The sequence below is a fragment of the Panicum hallii genome, chromosome 2, assembly GCF_002211085.1.
Source record: "Panicum hallii strain FIL2 chromosome 2, PHallii_v3.1, whole genome shotgun sequence".
Taxonomy (NCBI): domain Eukaryota; kingdom Viridiplantae; phylum Streptophyta; class Magnoliopsida; order Poales; family Poaceae; genus Panicum; species Panicum hallii.
This window is the reverse complement of record NC_038043.1, coordinates 27,918,812-27,944,372: the sequence shown is the minus strand read 5'-3', so window position 1 is coordinate 27,944,372 and position 25,561 is coordinate 27,918,812.

The following is a 25,561-nucleotide window of genomic DNA, read 5'->3' as shown; positions in this document are numbered from 1 at the left end:
GGCGGAGGAGGCGGCGGCTGGGCATGGATCTGCTGCAGAGCCTGAACGGTGGTGTTCAGGGTAGCCATCATCTGCATCTGGAGCTGGAAGAACTGCTCCGGGGTCAGTGGTGGAGGCATCGGTAGCGGCTGACCAGTACTCTGGTTGTTCTGCTCCTGCTGGTCAGAACCGGAACCGGTGCGCCTGGTGTTCACCATCTGATTGCAACAAACGAAACTTATGAGAATAAGATATGGTGCCGCTGAGGAGATGAAACTTCGATAGGATATAACAGAGAGAAAGGATTATAGGTTTTACCCCCAACGTTCTAACTCAATTTTATTATTTAGTTCAAGTTGGATTAGGTCGATTTGCATGAACAAGTTTAACTACTAGCCTATGCAATCAACCAAAAATCCAAATCAAGCATTTGCACAATAACAAACATTCAACATTCACAAATTAGTCGAGTTTTTCACACTACTCGACTAACACACTCGTTCTAGCGTATTTCCATCGGGACATCTTAAACTTATAACTTATAGGATTAGGCGACTCAGGCCAACGTCTACGGAAAACTCAAGCTACTCTCTCAGAAAAGGCGGGGAAAACAGCAAATCGAGGGCTTAAGACTCAAGGAATATAAGCAGAATCATGATGGTTGAGGATTTGCGGAGGCAAGCAAGCGAACAGAAGTCCTAAACTCGGCCAATTCTACCTAGGCTTCGTCCTACAGTCGACACGGCTCTGATACCAATCTGTCACACCCGATTTATAAGAACATAAATCGAGCAATCATATATGCGCCAGGATCAAGTCACGCATATATACAACAGACTATCAAGATATCACAACACATGTCACGAATAAAGCGTATAAATTATAAAATGAATATCTTTATTACAACTGAATCAAGAATCAGTTCAAGGAATGCGGAAGCGTAAAATGAATACATGAAGAACTGGGCACCACAGGGACGTCGACTGGGAGACAAACGCCTAGAAGTCGTCGAAGCCGCTGACGTAGTCCTCCACGTTGCCGGGCACTGAGCAGCAGTCGAAGATATCCGAAATAGAACAGGAGAGTAGAGAGGCAAGTGTGAGTACAAACTCGTACTCAACAAGTATAACACAAACTATGAGGCTCTAGGCTGGCTGACTCAACTGCATTAGCTTTTAGTCTTGGCAAATTTTATTAAAGCTAATTACTACAAGTGGATGAATTACCATAAACCCAATTGCATAATAAATTAGTCAGTATTAATTAAGAACTACTGAGAACCATCCAAACCAAAACCACCCGGGGAATCGCCCTCGTCAAAAGTTGATAACCCCACTAATCAGACGGAGGATCTGGGCCGCTCATGACTGTGAGCACAGCTGATATATCAGTTTTACACTCTCGAGAGGTTGCACAACTTTACCCACAAGTCGTGAGCTACGCTAGTTGTTCATCACACTTCCTTAGGTGAGATGGCTAGCAAGCACACTACGAGACCGTTACAAAGGATCACGTTGGTAAGGTGTAACCGCTAAGGATTCTGGATCAGCGACGATGGGGCCCACCTCCGGGGGTACAAGACACACAGCACAGACCAAGCCGGAGGAGCAGGGACCATTGAAGCTTACCACCCCTCTTGCCCACGCAGGTAAGTTACTCCCGAACCAACACGACCTAATTAGTAAGTCAAGACCGTCCCATACCAGTCTTGTGGTTGCGCGGTTGTCCCAGGTTGTCGCTCTATGAACCGGTCCTTATGGAGAGTGGCCAACCAAGCACTAAGCACCGTGCTAGCCCCCTAAACCATGTTTCTAACAAAAACATCTTTTAAGGACGCACAAACCACTCAAGCACACAGCACAGAGGGTCGGCTCCAGAATTAAGTTACATAAGACCATTAATCCAATTAATTAAAAAGGACCAGATTTGTTATAGCGCAGCAACCTAGCACAACTAATCAGAAATGCAACCCATAGGATATATATAAAGGATATAAAGGTGGCTAGGAAATCCTTATAGGCATACAGAATTAAATGCGGTATGAAATTGTATTTAAAGATGATAGGAGGTTCATGTTATACTTGCCTTCCTCGTACTCTCCCGACTGCTGCTCGAACTGCTCGGAAGACGGCTGCTCCTGGTACTGGTCCAAAGGCTCCGCGTCTACTCACGATCATCAAGCATAGTCCACACATACACACACGCACAAACAATAGCAAAATATAAGAAACAGTACACCAACACAATGGAACAGCACATAAAACTAGCCTAAAACTAATCTACGCGTTACAACGATCGCGTGCATATAAAGAACACCTAAAACGGAGCTAAAACGCGAAAACTACGCTTAAAACAGGATCCAGGGACCTAATTGTAAGAAAAACAGGGCAACCAGGGGCTTCTGCACAGAACCCGAGGGCTTAGACGTAAATAAACCCTAGACACAGGGGCTAGCGCGTGAGAACACGAGGCTTGGACTGCGGGTTCAAAATCCAGGAAGCTCAGGGAGTCAAACGTGAAGGAAAGGGCCTGCCTGCAAATACTTTTTAACCTAAGCGGGACGGCGGGTTGATTTCAAACAAACACAAGGACTCTTTAGCAAAACTGCCATGGCTGAAGGGGTATGCGGCTTCTAATCTGGGCGGTTGGATCTAAATCGAACGGTTCGGACGCATCCGGGTTCGGACGGTCCGATCTGAACAGCGGGGTTCGGACGGTCCGATCTGGATCGGACTGGTCCGATCCGGCTGGCTCGCGGGGACGGCGGGTCTGCACGGCGGCACACTCCGGCGATGGCGTTCCGGCTACGGAACTGGGCTAAGGTCCACGGCATCGAGGGCAAAAGGACCGGGAAAACGTGCTGTTGCTCACCAAGGGCTCGAACTGGCCGGAGAAACAGTGTAGGGGGGTCAACGTCGATGACGGGCGGCGGCGCACGGACGGAGTTGGGGAAGAAGTTGCTGCAGAGGTCCTCCTGGCTTCTAATCACCGCGGGTCGGCTTGGGGTGTTCCTGCAGTGGTGCCACGGGGTTAGGGCAGCCCGGAACCGGCCGGCGACGAGGAAATTGGGGCGGCGGAACAGCTCACCGGCGGCGGTTTCTTCGCGAAATCCCGATGATGCCGAGCTCGGAATACAAATACTGGGCTCGGGAAGCTTCTAGGAGGCGCGGCGGAACTCTTGCGGGGGATTTGGCGGTCTGAAGCACGGCGGGGCGGCTGGACCACGGTGGAACCGAGGTGACCGGAGCGGAAGAAGAAAGGGGTGGCGGTGCTGGGATCTTCGGGTGACGCAGGAGTTAGGGTTAGGGTTCCGAGGGGCGTGGGGCTGCTACTTGTAGGGCGGCGGAGCCACACTGGCGCGCGGGCCCGGGGAAAGAGGGAGCTCGCCGGAGATCTCGGGGGAAGTTGAGCGCTAGGGAAGAAGGAAGAAGGGGCCGACAGGTGGGGTCGAGCTGGGGAATGACGGAGAAAGAAAGAATGACAGAGGAAAGAACGAAAATAACTGAGAAAGGAAGGAATGACTGAGAAAGGAAAGGAATGACTGAGAAAGGAAGGGAAATGACTGAGAAAGGAAAGGAATGACTGAGAAAGGAAGGGAAATGACTGAGAAAGGAAAGGAATGACTGAGAAAGGAAAGGAATGACTGGGAAAATAAAGAATGACTGAGAAAAGAGAGAATGACTGACTCACTCTCCTGTTTCCACTCAAATCTATTGGAATTCAGTTCGAATTTGAATTCAACTTCTATGCAGTCAACCAAATAAAACTTATGCACCAGCATGAATGCACAAGCACTTTAACCCTATGGTAAATTTTATTTTCCTGCGTTATAAAATTGCTTTAAATACGAGATAAACTAGAGAAAACCCTGGAAAATTTATTCGAGCCCAAATAAATTAATTAAAAATTTGAGGAAATTACCTTAGGGTGTTACAAACCTACCCCCCTTACAGGAATCTCGTCCCGAGATTCGAATAGGCTAGCTAGGAAAGAGATCGGGATATGTCTTTCTCAGCTCGTCTTCTCGCTCCCAAGTAGCCTCATCCTCCGTGTGGTAACTCCACTGAACGCGGCACATCTTGACCTTCTTGTTTCTGGTAACCCTCTCAGACGTCTCCAGAATCTTCACCGGATGCTCGACATAGGTCAGATCCTCCTGCACATCCAACCCTTCTATCGGTGCTTGCTCTTCTGGCACTCTCAAGCACTTCTTCAGCTGAGACACGTGGAACACATCGTGCACTCCTGAGAGATTGAGTGGCAACTCCAGACGATATGCCACCTCACCTTTCCGTTCCAGCACCTTGAACGGACCAATGTATCGAGGAGCTAGCTTCCCTCGTACATTAAACCTGCGGATTCCTCTCATCGGCGAGACCTTCAGATATACATGATCACCCACTGCAAAGGTCAAATCTCGGCGACGAACATCCGCATAGCTCTTCTGACGAGTCTGAGCGACCCTCAGATTCTCTCGCACCTGCTGCACCAGCTGTTCGGCCTCCTCAACAATATCCGGACCAAATACCTGCCTCTCACCAATCTGATCCCATACAGCGGAGTCCTGCATTTCCGACCATACAGAGCCTCAAACGGGGATTTCTTCAGACTGGCCTGATAACTGTTGTTATAAGAAAACTCTGCATACGGCAGGCATTTATCCCAGCTGGTACCATACTGAATAGCGCAGGCTCGAAGCATATCTTCCAACACTTGGTTGGTTCTTTCTGTCTGCCCATCTGTCTGAGGATGATAAGCGGTACTGAAGCGCAGCTTCGTATCCAACGAATCATGCAATTGCTCCCAGAACCGTGAAGTGAACTGAGATCCTCGATCAGATATGATCTTCTTCGGCACACCATGCAGACAGACGATCCTGGAGATGTACAACTCTGCGAGTCTAGCACCGGAGTAAGTAGTGTTTACCGGAATGAAGTGAGCAACCTTCGTCAACCGGTCCACTACTACCCATATGGAGTTGTACCCTTTCTGAGTACGAGGCAAGCCAACGATGAAGTCCATAGTGATCTCCTCCCATTTCCACTCTGGAATCTTCAACGGCTGCAATAACCCTGCTGGCCTCTGATGCTCTGCCTTGACACGCTGACAAGTGTCCAGATAGCCACGTACTCCGCAACGGAACGCTTCATTCCGGACCACCAGAATCGTTCCTTCAGGTCATAATACATCTTCGTGCTGCCTGGATGGATAGAATACGCTGTATCATGAGCCTCACTCAGAATCAACTTCCTGAGATCGCTACATCCGGCACACATATACGACCCTTGTACCACAGGGTACCCTGATCATCCTCCTGAAATGAGGGGCTTGCCAATCTTGAGCAACCCACGAATCTCCTGCAGCTTCTGATCTCCTTCTGATGCTGCCTGATCTCGCCTCTAGAGTGGGCTCGCCTCGAACGATGTACCCGAGGTGTGATGCAAGAAACCCAGACTCAACCGCTCGAACTCCTCGCATAACTCCTGAGGCATCTGAAAAGCCACGGCCATGTTAACATAGCTCTCCTGCTTAGAGCATCTGCTACAACATTGGCCTTGCCCGGATGATAGTGAATCTCCAGGTCATAATCCTTGACCAACTCTAGCCATCTTCTCTGTCGCATATTCAGCTCACTCTGGGTGAAAATATACTTGAGACTCTTGTGATCAGTGTAAATATCACACCTTTGCCCAAACAAGTAATGCCTCCATATCTTCAGAGCATGCACAACTGCGGCTAACTCCAGATCATGAGTGGGATAATTCAGCTCGTGCCGGCGCAGCTGCCGCGAGGCATAAGCTATCACTCTGCCTTCCTGCATCAGACGCAACCAAGACCATCCCTCGAAGCATCACAATACACAGTGAACCTCTTGCTCTGGTCTGGCAGAGTAAGGACTGGCGCCGTAGTCAACCTCTTCTTCAACTCCTCGAAGGCACTCTGACGCTCATCAGTCCAAGAGAAATCCACACCCTTCTCTAGCAAGGAAGTCAAAGGCTTCGCAATTTGGAGAAATTCTCAATGAACCTCCGGTAATAACCTGCTAAGCCCAGAAAAGAGCGGACTTCCTTCACCGTCTGCGGTACAACCCAGTCAAGCACATCCTTAACCTTTCCGGGGTCCACAGCAATACCTCCCTTGGAGATACATGACCGAGGAACGGAACCTCGTCAATCCAAAACTCGCACTTGCTGAGCTTGGCATACAGCTGGTGCTCTCTGAGCCTCTGCAACACAAGCCTCAGATGCTTCTCATGCTCCACTTCTGACTTGGAATATATCAGGATATCATCAATAAATATCACCACGAAGGTGTCCAGATAATCCATGAAAACCTTGTTCATCAGATGCATGAAGAAAGCCGGAGCATTAGTCAAGCCGAAAGGACATGACCGTATACTCGTAGAGCCCATACTTGCAGGTGAATGCCGTCTTCTGAATATCCTCAGGACGAATCTTCAGCTGATGATAACCCGAACGCAGATCAATCTTCGAGAATACACAAGCACCCTGAAGCTGATCGAAAAGATCCTCAATACGAGGCAATGGATGCTTGTTCTTGATAGTGACTGCATTCAGATCCCGATAATCGACGCACATCCTCTTCGCGCCATCCTTCTTCTCTACAAGCAATACAGGAAAAGCCCAAGGAGAGAAACTGCGACGGATATAACCCTTAGCTAGCAACTCGTCGACAGTCTTCTTAACCTCCTCATGTTCGACAGGAGCCATACGATAGGGCCTCTTAGCAATAGGAGCTGTGCCAGGCAAGAGATCAATAGAAAACTCAATGTCGCGATCAGGCGGCATACCTGGCAAATCATCCGGAAAAACATCCGGGAATTCAGACACCACGCGAATACCATCCGTGGGTCTAGCCTCCATCTGATGAAGAAATCCAGAAGGCTCTGTAGCTCCAACAGTGACCTCCTGACCATCCGGTGCTGACAGAAGAACCGTCCTCTGAGCACAATCTATCCGGACTCCCCACTTAGCAAGAGTCTCCATCCCAAGGATCACATCAATGCCCTTGGAGTCAAGCACCATCAGATTCGCACTGAAATCTACCCCCCTTATGGCCACACTGACTCTGGGACAGAAGACATGAGACCTCAACTGCCCTCCCGGTGAAGATACTAACATGCACCTCTTTAATGTGCTAGTAGGAATACCATGATGCTCAACAAAAGACTGGGTGATGAAGGAATGTGTAGCACCAGTATCAAAAAGCACTGTAGCAGGATGGGCATTAACCATGAACGTACCAATAACCACGTTAGGAGCCTCGGCCGCTGACTCGGCCGTCACGTGGTTCACCCTGCCCTGAGCTGGGGCCTTGGGCGGTGCTGCACGGCCCTGCTGTCCTGCCTGTGCCTTCCGAGGGCAGACGTTGGCGTAGTGCCCTGGCTCGCCGCAGTGGAAGCACACTCGAGGAAGTGCCGGAGCCTGCTGCCCAGGAGGAGGAGTGGGCGCTCCCTGCCTCTGAGCTGGTGGAGCCGGAGGCGCCGGAAGCCTCTGACCCTGTCCCGCCTGCTGCTGCTGCTGAGGACGAGGCGGAAACTGCTGCCGCTGCTGGTACTGCTGGGGCGGCCTCTGCTGCTGCTGCTGAGGATGCTGATAGCGGGGACGGGTGTTGCTGCCCGAAGAGGATGGAGCCATCTTCCTCTTCTTATCCTCAATCTCCCGGCGCTTGCGCTCGGTGTTGAGGGCCGCATCAACCAGCTGGTTGAAGTTGTCGAAGCGATGGTTCAGCAGCGCATACTGGATGTGATCATCCAATCCCTCCTTGAAGTACTCCTGCTTATCGCTATCACGAGCGACGTCAGCAGGGGCGTAGCGGGCAAGCTGAAGGAAACGGTCACGATACTCCGTCACCGTCATCGACCCCTGAAATAACGGACACAGATAACAAGGATAGAAATCGCTCAATTAATCAGGTTTACGAAAGAAGTCAAGGATAGATCAAGCTCAAGAGATTGCGGAGAATTCCATTCAAATTTACCTGCTTAAGGGCACGGAACTCCTTCTGCTTCATCTTCATAATGCCCTCAGGAATGTGATGGTTCCTGAAACGCTCACGGAACTGGTCCCACGTGAGAGCGTCACGATCCCGAGCTGGGTAGGACTCCCACCAGTCAAGAGCGGAGCCTCGCAGCTGCCCTGCTGCGTACAGAACCCGCTCTCGGTCGTCGCACTGCGCAACAACCAACTGGCGCTCTACCGAACGAAGCCAGTCGTCCGCCTGGAGTGGGTCCGTGGCGTGAGAGAAGGTCGGAGGGTGACCTCTCAGGAAATCCGCACGCCTGTCGCGAGGCTGAGGCGGCGGAGGAGGCGGTGGCTGGGCGTGAATCTGCTGCAGAGCCTGAACGGTGTTGTTCAGGGTGGCCATCATCTGCATCTGGAGCTGGAAGAACTGCTCCGGGGTCAGTGGTGGCGGCATCGGCAGCGGCTGACCAGTACCCTGGTTGTTCTGCTCCTGCTGGTCAGAACTGGAACCGGTGCGTCTAGTGTTCACCATCTGATTGCAATAAACGAAACTTATGAGAATAAGATATGGTGCCGCTGAGGAGATGAAACTTCGATAGGATATAACAGAGAGAAAGGATTATAGGTTTTACCCCCAACGTTCTAACTCAATTTTATTATTTAGTTCAAGTTGGATTAGGTCGATTTGCATGAACAAGTTTAACTACTAGCCTATGCAATCAACCAAAAATCCAAATCAAGCATTTGCACAATAACAAACATTCAACATTCACAAATTAGTCGAGTTTTTCACACTACTCGACTAACACACTCGTTCTAGCGTATTTCCATCGGGACATCTTAAACTTATAACTTATAGGATTAGGCGACTCAGGCCAACGTCTACGGAAAACTCAAGCTACTCTCTCAGAAAAGGCGGGGAAAACAGCAAATCGAGGGCTTAAGACTCAAGGAATATAAGCAGAATCATGATGGTTGAGGATTTGCGGAGGCAAGCAAGCGAACAGAAGTCCTAAACTCGGCCAATTCTACCTAGGCTTCGTCCTACAGTCGACACGGCTCTGATACCAATCTGTCACACCCGATTTATAAAAACATAAATCGAGCAATCATATATGCGCCAGGATCAAGTCACGCATATATACAACAGATTATCAAGATATAACAACACATGTCACGAATAACATTAATATAAATCGTAAACGAATCAATAAAATGAATTATTTTTATTACAACCGAATCAAGAATCGGTTCAAGAGTTGCGGAAGCGTAAAATAGATACATGAAGAGCTGGGCACCACAGGGACGTCGACTGGGAGACAAACGCCTAGAAGTCGTCGAAGCCGCTGACGTAGTCCTCCACGTTGCCGGGCACTGAGCAGCAGTCGAAGATATCCGAAATAGAACAGAAGAGTAGAGAGGCAAGTGTGAGTACAAACTCGTACTCAACAAGTATAACACAAACTATGAGGCTCTAGGCTGGCTGACTCAACTGCATTAGCTTTTAGTCTTGGCAAATTTTATTAAAGCTAATTACTACAAGTGGATGAATTACCATAAACCCAATTGCATAATAAATTAGTCAGTATTAATTAAGAACTACTGAGAACCATCCAAACCAAAACCACCCGGGGAATCGCCCTCGTCAAAAGTTGATAACCCCACTAATCAGACGGAGGATCTGGGCCGCTCATGACTGTGAGCACAGCTGATATATCAGTTTTACACTCTCGAGAGGTTGCACAACTTTACCCACAAGTCGTGAGCTACGCTAGTTGTTCATCACACTTCCTTAGGTGAGATGGCTAGCAAGCACACTACGAGACCGTTACAAAGGATCACGTGGGTAAGGTGTAACCGCTAAGGATTCTGGATCAGCGACGATGGGGCCCACCTCCGGGGGTACAAGACACACAGCACAGACCAAGCCGGAGGAGCAGGGACCATTGAAGCTTACCACCCCTCTTGCCCACGCAGGTAAGTTACTCCCGAACCAACACGACCTAATTAGTAAGTCAAGACCGTCCCATTCCAGTCTTGTGGTTGCGCGGTTGTCCCAGGTTGTCGCTCTATGAACCGGTCCTTAGGGAGAGTGGCCAACCAAGCACTAAGCACCGTGCTGGCCCCCTAAACCATGTTTCTAACAAAAACATCTTTTAAGGACGCACAAACCACTCAAGCACACAGCACAGAGGGTCGGCTCCAGAATTAAGTTGCATAAGATCATTAACAAATTAATTAAAAAGGACCAGGTGTGTTATAGCGCAGCAACCTAGCACAACTAACCAAAATGCAACCCAAAGGATATAGATAAAGGATATAAAGTGGCTAGGAAAGTCCTTATAGGCATACAGTATTAAAATGCAGTATGAAATTGTATTTAAAGAGTGATAGGAGGTTCATGTTATACTTGCCTTCCTCGTACTCTCCCGACTGCTGCTCGAACTGCTCGGAAGACGGCTGCTCCTGGTACTGGTCCAAAGGCTCCGCGTCTACTCACGATCATCAAGCATAGTCCACACATACACACACGCACAAACAATAGCAAAATATAAGAAACAGTACACCAACACAATGGAACAGCACATAAAACTAGCCTAAAACTAATCTACGCGTTACAACGATCGCGTGCATATAAAGAACACCTAAAACGGAGCTAAAACGCGAAAACTACGCTTAAAACAGGATCCAGGGACCTAATTGTAAGAAAAACAGGGCAACCAGGGGCTTCTGCACAAAACCCGAGGGCTTAGACGTAAATAAACCCTAGACACAGGGGCTAGCGCGTGAGAACACGAGGCTTGGACTGCGGGTTCAAAATCCAGGAAGCTCAGGGAGTCAAACGTGAAGGAAAGGGCCTGCCTGCAAATACTTTTTAACCTAAGCGGGACGGCGGGTTGATTTCAAACAAACACAAGGACTCTTTAGCAAAACTGCCATGGCTGAAGGGGTATGCGGCTTCTAATCTGGGCGGTTGGATCTAAATCGAACGGTTCGGACGCATCCGGGTTCGGACGGTCCGATCTGAACAGCGGGGTTCGGACGGTCCGATCTGGATCGGACTGGTCCGATCCGGCTGGCTCGCGGGGACGGCGGGTCTGCACGGCGGCACACTCCGGCGATGGCGTTCCGGCTACGGAACTGGGCTAAGGTCCACGGCATCGAGGGCAAAAGGACCGGGAAAACGTGCTGTTGCTCACCAAGGGCTCGAACTGGCCGGAGAAACAGTGTAGGGGGGTCAACGTCGATGACGGGCGGCGGCGCACGGACGGAGTTGGGGAAGAAGTTGCTGCAGAGGTCCTCCTGGCTTCTAATCACCGCGGGTCGGCTTGGGGTGTTCCTGCAGAGGTGCCACGGGGTTAGGGCAGCCCGGAACCGGCCGGCGACGAGGAAATTGGGGCGGCGGAACAGCTCACCGGCGGCGGTTTCTTCGCGAAATCCCGATGATGCCGAGCTCGGAATACAAATACTGGGCTCGGGAAGCTTCTAGGAGGCGCGGCGGAACTCTTGCGGGGGATTTGGCGGTCTGAAGCACGGCGGGGCGGCTGGACCACGGTGGAACCGAGGTGACCGGAGCGGAAGAAGAAAGGGGTGGCGGTGCTGGGATCTTCGGGTGACGCAGGAGTTAGGGTTAGGGTTCCGAGGGGCGTGGGGCCGCTACTTGTAGGGCGGCGGAGCCACACTGGCGCGCGGGCCCGGGGAAAGAGGGAGCTCGCCGGAGATCTCGGGGGAAGTTGAGCGCTAGGGAAGAAGGAAGAAGGGGCCGACAGGTGGGGTCGAGCTGGGGAATGACGGAGAAAGAAAGAATGACAGAGGAAAGAACGAAAATAACTGAGAAAGGAAGGAATGACTGAGAAAGGAAAGGAATGACTGAGAAAGGAAGGGAAATGACTGAGAAAGGAAAGGAATGACTGAGAAAGGAAGGGAAATGACTGAGAAAGGAAAGGAATGACTGAGAAAGGAAAGGAATGACTGGGAAAATAAAGAATGACTGAGAAAAGAGAGAATGACTGACTCACTCTCCTGTTTCCACTCAAATCTATTGGAATTCAGTTCGAATTTGAATTCAACTTCTATGCAGTCAACCAAATAAAACTTATGCACCAGCATGAATGCACAAACACTTTAACCCTATGGTAAATTTTATTTTCCTGCGTTATAAAATTGCTTTAAATACGAGATAAACTAGAGAAAACCCTGGAAAATTTATTCGAGCCCAAATAAATTAATTAAAAATTTGAGGAAATTACCTTAGGGTGTTACAGCGTGCCTTCCCCCGGAGATCACCATGGGCTCTCTGCGAGTCCGATCCTTTGATGAGGAAATGCAGGAACAGGAGCGTCGCCAAGACGTGGACCTCGTCGATGAGCGCAGATGGCGAGCAGCAGTCCGAAACGCACGATACAACCAAGCGCTCCGGCGCTACCACCAACGGTTTGTGCGTAGCAGGGAGCTCCGGGTCGGGGACCTAGTCCTAAGGCGGATCCTGAACCGAGAAGGCATGCACAAGCTCTCCCCCGGTTGGGAGGGGCCCTTCAAGGTGACAAAGGTGTGCCGACCCGGATCTGTTCGATTGGCTGCGGAGGATGGTATGCAACTACCCAATCCATGGAACATTGAGCACCTCCGTAAGTTTTATCCCTAGGACCCGGTTGAGAGGAAATTTTTCCTTTGTAATTGGTAGCATTCCCGTGCGGATCAGGGCGGTAGAGGTCCGCCCTCATAAACCCGGCCCCTGGCATACATCGCACAACTCTTCTGTACCAATTCGTTAAGGAAAAATTTGTTCTCAAATGCGTCCTTAAAGTCTATGTGACCCTGTATTTTTTCGCTTCTTATTACGCTAACCCCCCACGTGTTCTTCACGTCTGTGCTGTGCCTAAGGCCTCCTCTAAGTTACTACGCAACGTCTCTGCCCGGGACCTCTGTTTCACAGGAAAAAAGGAACCGGACCCCTGTGAACTGGCTTCAGGGAAACGCGCTCGCCCTATGCTGGGGTCCAGGGTTGTGTAGCCGCTTAGCCTGGTTCCGTACCCTAAGCCTACACGCCCTGCCCTCCTAGGGTGAGCGCCGTTGTACCTCGAACCATGCTCCAAGGACCGGGACCCCTTTTAATCCTCGAATGTAGGTCCTAGTGCTCTGGCTTGCTACGCAACTTAGGCGGACTCCGCTGGCCAGACCGGGAACCTGTGGGGACGTCTACTAAGCGTCGATCCTAAGTCATGTGCAGGACCTCGGTTTTATGGCAGCTAGTCCCATCCTATCGCGACTACCTCCCAGGGGGCCACGGGACCTCGGTGTGCCCAAAAGTACTTTGGCACTTTGCAGATCGACAACCAGGAAAACAGTTAAGTTTTTCGCAAAAAAGTAGACATATGGAATACTTAAACGCATTACTGAAAACAGCAATATAAAGTTATCTTACAATAACTAAAGTTATGTTACAAAAGAAATAACTAAAAAGATACTAGCACTACTGCTCTGGTGGTCCGGAGGCACTCCCACTCTCTGCAGGTTCAGGGCGTCGCCGGAGGCGGGCCGCGACCAGGTCCACTGCCTCCTGGACTCCTTCCCGCGCAGCGGCTGCCGTTGCCTGGAGGGGTCCGACCAGGACGGGAGTCAGCTGGACGGCAGGATCATGGCTCCGGAGGCTGGTGAGGATGTACTCCGCCATCCCCCGGGCAACCACTCGTCCTTCTGCCTCCAGGAGCTCCTGTAGGCCGGCCTCCGCATCTTGTAGCCGCCTGGCGGTGGAGTCCAGCAGCTGGAGTGCGGCGCCGTAAGGTGAAGGGGCCTCCGGCACCCAGATGGGGTTGGCCCCGAGCGCCTCTAGCAGAGGGTTCACCGTGCCAACCCATCTTGTCAATCGGTTGGCGCCTGCGTGCTGCTCTGCCAGGAGCCCCTCCACCTTGGTCTCCCTCTCCTGGAGCGCTGCCTCGCGCTCCTGGAGCCTCCGGTACCCGGCTTCCAGCTCCTTCTCTACGGCCTCTTCCCGCTTCTGGAGCTCCTGCAGCCGGGCCACCTCCTCTGCCTCTCGGGCGGCCAGCTCTTGTTCTTTCTTCGCTGCTGCCGCCACCTGTTCTGCGAGGGAGGCCTGTTGCGCCTCGGCCGTTGTAAACGCCTCCCTCGCCGCCTCCGCCAGCTCCCGGGCGGCCCGCTCCCTGGCCGTCGCCGCCTCCTTCAGCCTCTCCGCGACGATCTGCGCCTCGAGGGCCTCCTTTTCCCGCCGGTTGGCCGCCTTCTCCCGCTGGAGCGCCGCTGCCTCTCGGTCGCGCGCTTCCTCCAGCCCCTCCTGAAGGAGCTCGTGCTCCAACACGAGCTTGGCGCGCTCCTTGGCGTGGCGGGCGGAGGCGGTGTTGATGCGGTCCCCCAGGCGGACCTCCCAGTCGGAGAGCCGCTGGCGCTCCGCCTCTAGCTTCTCCCACTCTCGGCGCATGCCAGCCTCTAGCTCCAGTTGAGCTTGATGGCATTTGGCTATGAGCCGGGAGAGTGGGACCTCCGCTGTGCTCGGGAGGAGAGGCCTCCCCAGCACCACCTCTGGTTCCTCCTCCTCCTCCGCTGGTGGGGCGGCGCTACTGGCGACTTCGGCGGCCTCCGGAGCCGCAGCCTCTGCTGCCTCCAGAGCCGCCACCTCCGCTGCCTCCGGTGCCGCCGTCGCCGCTGCCTCTGGCCCAGCTGCCTCCGCCGTAGCAGCGACCCCCTCAGCTGCCGGCTCGGCTGGGGAAGGCCCGACCTCGGCGCCCGGCGCTGTGGCCGGGGCATCTGCCGTCGCAGTGGGCCTGATCGCCTCCTCCTGGGGGGCGGCTTCTGGACATGGCGGCATGGTAGCCTCCAGCTCCGGACCACTGGGTCCGGAGACCTCTGGGGCTGCCCCTGGCGGAGGCCCTGCTGGAGCCGGTGCCGAGGACTCCGGCGCTGGCTGGGGGCCGGGTCCCCCAGTTGAAGCATTTGAAGGTTGCGGCCTGCCGTACCACCTGTTTGGTTAAGCACCAGAAGCCGTGAAAGGAAATGAAAAACCTTGATAAAACCACTTACGGGAAGTCGTACCACTCCCATCTGCCCCGGGCGGCCGGGGGGACCTTCCTCCCTGCCGAGGATCCCCCGGACCTCTGGGGGCCGTCCCCGACCTTTGAGCCTCCTGGCGGCGGCGTTGGGGACGGTGGTCTGGTCTCGAACGGAGGCGGTGGTGTCGCTGGCCGCGGCCCTGGTGGTGGTGGCGGAGGAGTCTGTTGTCCCGGCGGAGGCCGGTACTGTGGTGGAGGTGGTGCAGCTCCGCTCTGCTCCTCCACTCCCGTGGTTTTCTGGCGCTTGGGCGCCGGCTCCCCCACCAAGGAGCCATCACCTCGCTGGAGCCTCCGGGACTTGCTCCCTTCGGCTTGGCTGCGCCGTTCGGGTGCCGCCCCCTGAGCTTCGCCGCTCCTTTGGGCCGGGGCAGCACCTGCACAGTCTTTCTGCCGGTGCTCTGGCACCGGCGCTTTCTCTTTTCCCTTCCCGCCGGGGGCCGGACCTCTGGGTCCCGGCTCCCCGGCACCTCCGCTGGGGCGTTGCTGGCGGTCCGGTGAGGCACCTGGGATCTGGAGCCCACGGTTGGGGTCTCCTCCCAGCTGCCGGACTGCCAGGCCGCCCTCGTCCAGGGTCGGCATCGACGCCAGGACCGATGACCGCAGTGCCTGGTCCTCGCACAGGGCCTTCACCCCGCTCGGGAGGACCAGAGACTCTGGAACGAACGCCTCGCCGGTCATCGCCCGGACCGCCGCCTCCAGCTCCGCCCTGGTGAAGTCGCCGCCGGGCCCGCGCGCGATCCTGCAGCAGTCGTTTAGCCCCGTGTACACATAGGCCATCCGGGACCGCTGCTGCAGGGGGGCGATTCGCCGCTTCAAGAAGTCGCCCAGCACCATCATGGAGGTCAGGCCGCTCCTCGCCAGCTTCTTGATCCGGTTTAGTACCGGGTCGAGTTCTGCTGGTATTGTTGGCCTGGCCTTCCAGGTGCTCCGGTCGCTTTGGGGGCCCTCCGATGGCAGCTCCAGGCGGTCGTGAGGCTCGTCAGCCACGATGACCCAGCCTTCACGCCAGTCCTCCCACTTGGAGCTGGAGAAGGCGGCGATGTAGGCGCCCGCCATCCCGTGCCGGAGCTGGAAGTAGTAAGCGCCGATCTCGCCGCGCTTCTTCCCGGTCCCGACCAGGGAGTAGAAATGTTTGAAGATGGTGGTGCAGGGGCGCACCCCCACGAACATCTCCATGAAGTAGGCGAAGACCGCCGCAAGGAGGACGGAGTGGGGGGTGAGATGATGAAGTTGGAGGCCAAACTCCTCCAGGAGCAGGAGGAAGAAGGAGGAGATTGGAGGAACCAACCCGCACATAATGTACGAATTGAAAAGGACGAACTCCCCCGCGGCAAGGTCGCGGAGGGGAACCTCGCCGGCCCTGACCTTCCCAGCATTCGCCGGCGCGGTCCACCCCAGAAGGCGCCGCACCGCGTCCAGCTGATCCCGGGTCTGGAAGCGGCGCGGGCTAGGAAGTGAAGCTATGGAGATTGATGGGGGTGGATCACGAAGGAGCAAGGAAGGGAGAGGTGCCGGGCGCAAGGGAGCTGGTCGCGTGAAAGGACGCGGAGACGAAGGGGCGCTACGGCGTCTGTTGTTGGCGAGAGCGTAAAGGTAGCCGTTCCCTTCGGCGCATACCTTTTATGCAAAAGACTGCTCCCCCCTTCGCGTCCCGCGGCGACCGAGGGGAAGCCGAGCGGTCGCCAGCGCCGCCTTCCTCTACCCTCACACTCAATGACCGGTGGGCTCGGGTCCACCAGTCATTGGCGTGGGCGCTGGAGGATCGTGGGAAGGGCGGAATCTGAACCGCCCGAGCCGCGCGGCGGGCTCGAATGAGACAAGAATCTGAACCGTCTGACGCGCATGGTGCGCGCGGAGGACGGGTCCCTCGGGGTTCCCGCTACGGGCGAAAGGACATCCGTGCCCTCGCCTGGTGGGAACGAGCTGTACACCCGGCGCGTTGCTGGGATTTGGCCCCACCTGCGGGTTCATCCCTCTCCCGAGGTGGGCCCGGGGGCCTCTGTCGGTACATACAGATAGGGGTACCTCCTGCTAGGGTGTCCAGGCCCTGGTACTTCTCATAATCCACGCTCCCCCTCGCCTCTGGGCCACGTGGCACACGGCCTCCGGGCCTGACAGCTGGGACCACGGTCTCCGGACCCTCCCCGAGCTCCATGAGGTCCGGGGCCTTTGCACACCCACGTGAGCGGGAGAGCTCTCGGGTAACCCCTGCGGACCCAGCCTCCCCTGGGAGGTCGGGGGCCGCCACGTGTGATGGCCAGACCATCACAGGTCAGCCCGCTCCGGCCGGCCACGGGGGCCCCGGACCCCACTTTCCCCCGGGAAGGGGTCCGGTGCTGCCATGTGCTGCCCGGCGGGAGGAGCCGGGCTGACCCCGCCGCGTGCCTGCGGCCGGAGGCCCCTTACGAGTCGCCTCTCCACCTACCAGCATTCAATGCGGTAGGTGAGTTGGGCGCGCCAAGGTCAAAAGGTGCGGCCTGCCACTGACACACGGGGCAGGTAAGCTGACACCACGGTAAGCCCGCCTGATCTGAAGGCGGCGCGTCGAATCACCGCGCACAGTGCGCGGACTGTGTGCAGTCCCGTCACGGTGCTGCGCGCGTGATGATGGTCTGTAATAGGCGTGCTAAGGCTTGCGCTGTAACAGTGCGCATGGCACGAGTCAGCGCTGGCTCGCCCCCTGACTGGAGGTTCCATCCCAACAGTGACAGCACGGCTTCACTGTTGGGCAACGCTGACACCGAACACTGTACAAGACAAGGCTGTACACGGCCGTATCCCGACTGTGGATACGCACATCAACTTCCCGATCGAGAGGACTACGGAGAGGAGCTCGAGGAGATGACCTCCATATCTCTCGTAGAACAAGCTCCTGTTGGCCGGACCCACATGTCGGGGTCCCGCTCAGTGTAAGCACTCCTCTTGGACTATAAAGGGGGAGTGCACCCGTTAGAAAGGGGGACACGAACACAAGCGGTAGGCTAGGCTTCATCCAGGCTTCTTCAAGCAATACAACACCAAAGTGGACGTAGGGTATTACGCTTCGGCGGCCCGAACCACTCTAAATCTGCGTATCCTTCCTGCGTTCATCTGTCCACCGATCGAGCGCTCCTGAGTCCCCTCCAAACCCATCCTAAACTAGGATTAGGCGGGTGCTTTCCGCCACCTGGCTGGAGAATTCCTCCGACAATTACCCTAGGGCTTTACGTACTAAGTACGATCCTTAACGAAACCAACGTAGTTTTGCCAAACATTTGGTTGGTCAAACTTTTATACTGAAAGCATTTTTAAGGAAAAATGTATCTCCAGAGTAACCTTATAGCTCTGATGCCAGCTGTGGCAGAACCAACCTGAATTATACCAGCTCAAGTACACGAGTCCACTTCCGAGGGCTCCAACGTGCTTCAAACGGTATAATCCCTTGGCCTGTCGGGTAACGTCCCGATAAACCACCGATACACAGGATCAAATAAGGTTACCTCACACGAAGGTGAGTCCAGAGATACAATCACCATCACATTTTACATCATAGGGAAATACATCACAAGAGTTTCCAAAAGTAGTACGAAGTTTCAAACTCAGAGAAAACATTACAAACTGTTAAAGGTATGGTTTTTAGCAGCGGAAAACATACGCGATGATTACAGCACATCGACAAGACGGATGTCATGCTAAGCCCGGGCACGACATCTCTCGGTATCACCAATGTTGGTCGGGAACGGATCCCATTCCACGGACCTACCTTCTGGAAGAGCACAGGGCCAAGACAGGGGAAGAGTAGGGTCTTCAAAGACTTTACCTGAAAAATATAAAACTAGCAAGGCTGAGTATACTAATACTCAGCAAAGCTTACCCGGTTATGGTATACTTAGCCATGTAACTAGACTTATGAAGGCTTTTAGCTCTGGGTAGAGTTTTCAGCTGAAAAGCATCAAAGAGTAGATCCTTAATGTCAACTTTTAGTTTTCAAATTCTAGGTGATTATTCAATCTAGATGAGCACCTATAGCTATTCAAGCATGGTAAAATCTTTAGTCAAACATCATCTTCGATAATCATAACATTGCTCTTGTTACTCAATGTGGTAAAGGGGATAAGCAGTCTCATTCATCGTGAGAGGCGGACGATTCCTGAATCGAGATTCAACCTTGCAAGGTAAACCTAACTCACACGCTTGGAACACCAAAGGGTCGTTACGAAGCAATCGTTTGCCTTTCATTCTGACTCGTGGATCAGATCCACCACAAGCGACTGCAGGACCATACGCACTTCCAAAGTGCAGGACGTACGTCTGTAGCGCGACTACAAACCCCGTACTCCTGGTTGCCCTTGCAACACGTATTCCCACACGTCGAACATAAGTAACCAGAAGAAGCAAGACGAGTGGTGGGAGGTATGTCCACTCCTCGGGCCGATTGGCTACTAGACTTACCGCTTACCATATTTCGCGGCATGTGGCTAGTACTTTCAAACACTTAACCCGCACTACCACACGCTGCGACCTTATCAAGTTCAACAACACAGACGGGGTATCATCTCAACCATGATACCTCATAAAACTCCCGTCCGTCATCCTTATAGTGATAATACGAATGTAAACATTACAATTCCTATATCGCACGAGTGACAGGTAATCACTCGTCTTCTACCGGTCCTATTAGCATAGCAGCTAGCCGGACTCAAGTGCTAACATTCAATACATTGGTTCCTAGGAAAATGCAACTAGGGTTTTTCATACAATTCCTAAGAACTTAATGCAGAGATAGATATAAATAACATAGGTTGCAGTGTAAATAAAGTAGGGTTTATGTCCGAGGCTTGCCTTTACTTGTGGGGCTGAAGTTAGAAATATCAATATCTTCCGAACTTTGGTTCGGGGCTTGCGATATCCCTTGGTGATGTTCACTTGGTCTTCAGACATATCCTTCGTAAACTCCTGGGAAAACTTGTAGGTACCATCGTAGAAGTAGTCGTATCTACATGCAATGCAGCATTACACTCAAAGTGTGCATATGAAACTATCTTACTTCACGACAAAGTTGCAATCCAACACTCATGTAACATATTACTCATATAACACTCAAAAAGATCTGAGCTAAACTTAGACAGAGCTTTAGGGGGACAACTAATTAGAATCGGCTACTTGTTGAGGGTTACAACAGAGCCAATTTGAAACAACGGGGTTTAGCTGATTGATGTGTTTAGGTCGTGCCTAACAGAGGCATGTCTATTGTGCTATCTTACTGATCTAGGGTTGTGTACTTTGGTCTGGGTAGCCGATTGATAGGTGCACCGGTTTCCTAATTGATCGATGAAAACATCGATCACTTTAGCAGAGGGATGATTCCTAAAACAGTTGTGTCTTGACTGAGATGTGCTTAAGTATTATTCTAGGTAACTAGGTGTGGTTGTATTGACTCGATTACGTCAGCACAACTATTGAGTGATGTACAGCCGATTGGAGTGTGGTTAAGGGTATGTGACCGATAGATATATAGCCGATCTTTCAGTCGATAAATCGGCTGATAGAAGTGTGTGGATAAGGAAGGGAAGACTAAGGATTGATCGGCCATATTTGACCGCTGCGGAAAACGACTAGAATCGGCTTGGATCGGTCGATAGCAAGAATCTGAAGATTGTGTATGCACCTCAGATCGATCGACTATGTGGCAGCCGATGTAGGCCAGAACAATAGAACTGTATCGGCAGTAGCCGATACTAGAAAGGTAACAATCGTATCAGCTAACCAGCCGATGGTAGAAGCATCGACTGACAGTTGTTACACAGGAACATCATAGACTCAAGGAAACGGATGCTTAGCAGCTAAACCAAAGGCTGATGTTGAAACGCAGCTGCAGAGATGTATAAGCTAAGCAATAGATGCACATGAATTAACAAAGATCTTTATACGAAGAGAATCTTAAGGAAACGGCAATCAAGACAAGGATAACGTCTTGACGGCAAGGATATGAGCACCAAGGTGATAGGATTAACTAGATATTACATCTCTCTATGTAAGACATATTCTATGGCTTACTTTTTAGTTATAACACAAGCATACAATATAAAGCACAATAAAACATTCATTGCCTAACATTTGTCCTAGACCATACATCAAAGACTTTAACTCAAGATCACAACATAAAACTTGTAGAGTTTGACTTAGGGTTTCAAACAAAACTGATTTTACATTTTTATGAACTTCCTACGAAAATCTATGAAATGTAGAAGTTCACTGATTTGAAATAAAGAAGGCTTTGAAAATTTTACAGCGAACACCCTAGAACTTTCTAAATCGAAGCAATTAAGTCCCTGGTTAGGGAAAATAGAGAACAGGAAGATAACGATGATATTCCGGCAAAGGGATTGCTGGCATTAGAAAGATTCAGTGAATCGGGGCAAACCTTGGGGTAGCCTTGGTTGTGAAGAAGAACGAATGGAAAGTGACTTCCCGTGGTGAACAAGATCGGTGATAAGAAGTGCTCGACGGTGACGAGATTCCGTGGGTGACGAAGAAGCTTGCCAGGGGATTGTAGTGGGTGGAAGATAGTCGGGGTACTTCTCACGGTGGCCCGTTATGCTGACTCCTCCGTGAACCTCAAGGTTTTCCTGCCCACGCACGTGTGCCACTGAAACACGGTCGGCACAACCGCGTAGCTTCCTGCAGGACTGCCGTGCTTGGTTACACCTCTGATGCGCCACTTCTGCTCTGCTCCCACACCAACGACCCCCAGCCGGCATGCGCGTGGTCGGTTGCCTTGCATACGCACGCGCCTGTGGAAATGAACTGAGTCGGCCGTCAGTCCTGCGTCGCACGTCGAACCCACGTCGCGCTGCTCCTGTTTCGACCTCTGCATGGGTGGAGGGAGCTTGTCGTGTCTGGCTACTCCGTGGCTCCTCCGAACTCGTTACGCCCAGCCGTCGCCTTCGTTCCGCAGCTTCTCCTTCCGACTCGCCACGCCACACTCCCACCTCCGCCTTCGCGAGGACCGTGGTCTGCCTGTATTTGGGCCGTGCCTTCCGCTGCTTTCTCCTCGACGGCCTCCAACATCCATCACGCGCGACTCTACTGCCCCCTGGGCGGGTCCGCCCCGAATCGTCGCGCTGTAGCACCTCCCGCACTGCGTGCGACCTTCCTGTACACCAATTCGGTTGCGGCCTGAGCGCATCCAGCGGAGACACCGCTATGCGCTACACGCTGGCGTCTTTCACGCCGTTGCCCTGCACGTTGTCGCCCTGCACAGCCCTTCCTATTGCCAGACTCGTGCTTGCCTCGGCCTTGCTGCGTCGCCTCCGCGCACGCCCGAACCGCGTGCGTTCTCGGCCCGCGTCACGTCTTGCTACGGCTGCCCGCACCAGACCATCACCAGGTACTCCACGCGCGGGGCCTCGCTGTCCTCGTGCTAGCCCACGCCACACCGCCGCGCCAGAGCTCCACCTGCACGTTCAGTCCTGCACGCCGGGCCGCGCCATGCCCGCACACGCGTTTGTGCGCATTCTGCTCCAGCGCCTGCGCCAACGTCGCCAGCGTCGCGCTCTGGCGCTGCCTGGATCCCGAGCGCCCGCGCCGTTCCAGTGCCTACTCTCCAGCGTGCACCACCAGTACTGCATCGCGCCTCCGCCGGCGCTTACTCAGCCGCCGCGCTGCTTCCACTGCTGCGCCCCAGCTCCTGCTCGCCCAACGCCCACGAGCCAGCGCCATCTGCTCGCCTGAAGCCGTCAGCTCCGCTCCTGTGCTCGGCTCACGCACGCCGTTCCTCTTCCGCCTGAACCACCGCGCCACGGGCCGGCCTCGCTCCGCTCCTAGGTCCGTCAGCCCGCTCGGCGCCTGGCCGCTGCGGCTCGCCCACCGGCCGAGCCACGGCCGCCTGCCGCTACGCCAGCAACTGCCGCCCACTCGCGCCCCACCCGAGCCCGGCGCTCGCGCACGCTGCTCGCGCTCCGCCGCTCTGGCTCACCCGCGCCTGGCTGCGCCCGAGCCGCCGCACCGGCTCGCACACCGCGCTGCGCGTCCGCGCGCTCCGCCCGAGCGCTCACTCCGCGCGCCTCCGCCTGGCCTGGGGCCGCACTCGCGCCCCGCCTGGGCTGCGCCCTGCGCAGCGCCTCCGCTCGTGTGGGCCGCTCGCTCGGCTCCGCGCCGTGCGTGCCTGCCGCGTGCCACCTGCCCGGGGCAGGAGTGCCCCCAGGGCGCCATCGCCTGAAGCTGCTGGACGCCGCCCAGCCCTTGTTGCGGCATGAGGAAGAGAGAGGGGGAAAAACAGGTGGGGATAAGAATGGAGCCAGGAAGAGGTGTGCTGCCGGTGGGGAAGAAGATAAAGGCGCCAGGGATAAGAGAACAGAGAAGAAGGGGAAAAGAGATTTCCCAAGGACTTATGCGCAATTTCAGAAAACTGCAGGGGCTTGTTTGTAAAGCAAATTTTCCCATTGATTTAAAACCCTAATGAAGAAATGCCCAAAATGAAAGTTGGAGAGTTTTTCAAACTCTACAACATTGCTTTAGGGTCCAAGTTCAGAAACTCAAAACTTATATTTTTACACATGAATTTTTGAACAAAAGTCGGATTTGAGTTACTTTTGTCCTAAAGAGCGTAACTTTATAAAATTCAGGACCTAAATGCAAGCATTTATGACACGTCATGATGACGGGATAGACTCATCATAATGATTGGATAGACATGTCATGATGACTTGCACTTTTACACTTTAGCCCTGAGTAACTTTGAGAATTACTTTTGTAAATCATCTACTTGCACAAAAGGACTTGTACTTTATAAAATTACACATTTCAAATGAAACTTTTGGTTAAATATATATTTCTATACAGGGAATAAAGTAAGAAAAACCTGTTTGCAAAACCATTCTTCACTTATTTTGAAATTACCCTTATCGAAATACATTTTACAAAAACAACCCTAGGTTTTTCTGTAATTACAAAAGTTACCCTTTTTATTTGCACTTTTAAGTTTTCAAAAGTTTCACATAACACACACGAGCTTTATACAAACAAACTCATACTTCACACTAACAAAATATTTGCCTAGCATTACAAGTACACGAACTGTCACAGATAAACTCAAATCGGCTAATCTCTTCTGCTCATATACAGAGACCGCTCCTGCCGATTTCTCTTCCAAACAAAAATCAGCAGATTTCCTAAAACTGTATAGATAGCTTCCTCCTTTGCCGATTCCATCGGCTGAACCCTGTTGTTTCCAATCAGCTCTTTTGTAACCTTCAGTAAATTTACCACCCAAGGCTCTACCAAAATTTATTTTCAAACCTTTATAGTTGTTTATATGAGTAGTATACTAAATGTATGTTAGATTGCAACTTTATCATGAAGGAAATTAGTTTTGTGTGCACACTTTGAATGTGATATTGCATTGCATGTAGATACAACTACTCTTGCCGACGATACTTACGAATTGATTTCGGAACCCGAAGAAGGTGTTTCTGAAGACCAAGTGAACGTCAACAAGGGATTATCTGAAGCCCCGAACCAAAGTTCGGAAAATAATAATACTAACATCCCTGACTCCAGCCCCACCAACAAAGGCTAGCCCCGATGCATAACCCAGTATTTCAAATTACTACATTATGCAATCTTACACTTATATATTATATCTTGCATTAAGTCTAGGAGATGAAATGGAACCCTAGATGCATTGAATCCTAGGAACCAATGTATTGTACCTGAGTCCTTATCGAGTAGATGCTCTGCTAATAGGACCGGTAGAAGTCGGGTGATTTCATGTCACTCGCGCGATATAGGAGTTGAATGTTTACTATTCTGCAATCACTATAAGGATGATGGACGGGGTCATGTACAATATCATGACTCTGAAAGGTTACCCCGTCTGTGTTGATAAAAGTTGATAAGGTCGCAGTGTGTGGTAGTGGCAGTTAAGCGTTTGAAAGTACTAGCCACATGCCGCGAAATATGGTAAGCGGTAAGCCTAGTAACCAATCGGCCCGGCAAGTGGACATACCTCCCACCACTCGTAATTTGGTTTTTCTCACGCACCGACGTGCGGGAGTACGTTCCGCGCAGCGGACAGGAGTACAGTCATGTAGTCGCGCTACAGACGTATGTCCTGCACAACTGGTGTGCGTACGGTCCTGCAGTCGCTTGTGGTGGCCCTGTTCCACGACCCGGAATGAAAAGCAAACGGTTGCTTCGGAATAATCTATCGGTGTTCTAAGCGTGTGAGTTAGGTTTACCTTGCAAGGGTGGAAATTCATTTCAGAATTGTCCGTTTCTCGTGGAGATTGAGACTGCTTAATTCTTCTGCCACATAGAGTAACAAAAGCAATCTTATGATGAATAATACTGAGGTATGCTGTAAAAAGGCTCTACCTTGCTTGAGTAGTTATAGGTGCTTAACAAGAAGGGTTAAAGAAACTAGAAACTGAAAGCCAAAATATGAAATTAAGGACCTACTCTTTGTTGTTTTTCAGCAAAAGCTAAACCCAGAACCTTGGCAAAGCCTTCATAGTCTAGTTATGGGCTAAATATACCCTACTTCCGGGTAAG